Source organism: Apodemus sylvaticus, chromosome 7, assembly GCF_947179515.1.
Source record: "Apodemus sylvaticus chromosome 7, mApoSyl1.1, whole genome shotgun sequence".
NCBI classification, from domain to species: domain Eukaryota; kingdom Metazoa; phylum Chordata; class Mammalia; order Rodentia; family Muridae; genus Apodemus; species Apodemus sylvaticus.
Genome location: NC_067478.1, coordinates 89,523,316 through 89,524,676, shown reverse-complemented (window position 1 = coordinate 89,524,676; position 1,361 = coordinate 89,523,316).

The window sequence follows — 1,361 nt, the reverse complement described above, 5'->3', positions numbered from 1 at the left end:
GGGTAGTGTTCCTTCTGTTTCTATTTTGTGGAACAGTTTGAAGAGTATTGGTGTTAGGACTTCTTTGAACGTCTGATAGAATTCTGCACTGAAACCATCTGGTCCCGTGATTTTTTTTGGTTGGGAGACTTTCTATGACCCCTTTTATTTCTTTAGGGGTTATGGGACTGTTTAAATGATCTATTTGATCCTGATTTAATTTTGGTGTTTGGTATCTGTGTAGGAAATTGTCCATTTCCTCCAGATTCTCCAGTTGTGTTGAGTATAGGCTTTGGTAGTAAGATCTGATGATTTTTTGAATTTCCTCAGTTTCTGTTGTTATATCTCCCTTTTCATTTCTAAGTTTGTTAATCTGGATAATGTCTCTGTGCTCTTTCATTAGTCTGGCTAACGGTTTATCTATCTTGTTGATTTTCTTAAAGAACCAGCTGCTGGTTTTGTTGATTCTTTGTATGGTTCTCTTTGTTTCTAATTGATTGATTTCCACCCTGAGTTTGATGATTTCCTGCCTTCTACTCCTCCTGGGTGAAATAGCTTCTTTTTGTTCCAGGGCTTTCAGGTGTGTCATTAAGCTGTTAGTGTATGCACCCTCCATTTTCTTTTTGGAGGCACTCAGGGCTATGAGTTTTCCTCTTAGCACTGCTTTCATTGTGTTCCATAGATTTGGGTATGTTGTGTCTTCATTTTCATTAAGTTCCAAAAAGTCTTTAATTTCTTTCTTTATTTCTTCCTTGACCAAGGTATCATTGAGTAGAATATTGTTCAGTTTCCACGTGTATGTGGGTTTTCTGTTGTTTTTGTTGCTATTGAAGACCACTTTTACTCCATAGTGATCTGATAGGAGGCCTGGGATTAGTTCGATCTTCTTATATTTGTTGAGGTCTGTCTTGTGACCAATTATATGGTTGATTTTGGAGAAGGTACCATGAGGTGCTGAGAAAAAGGTATATTCTTTTCCTTTAGGATAGAATGTTCTATATATATCTGTTAAATCTAATTCTTCCAAAGCTTCAGTTAGTTTCATTGTGTCCCTGTTCAGTTTCTGTTTTCCTGATCAGTCCGTTGAGGAAAGTGCAGTGTTGAAGTCCTCCACAATTATTGTGTTAGGTGCAATGTGTGCTTTGAGCTTTAATAAAGTTTCTTTTATGAATGAGGGTGCCCTTTCATTTGGAGCATAGATGTTCAGGATTGAGAGTTCTTCTTGTTGTATTTTGCCTTTGACCAGCAAGAAGTATCCCTCAGAGTCTCTTTTGATAACTTTGGGTTGAAAGTCAATTTTATCTGATATTAGAATGGCTACTCCAGCTTGTTTCCTGAGACCATTTGCTTGTAAAATTGTCTTCCAGCCTTTTACTCTAAGG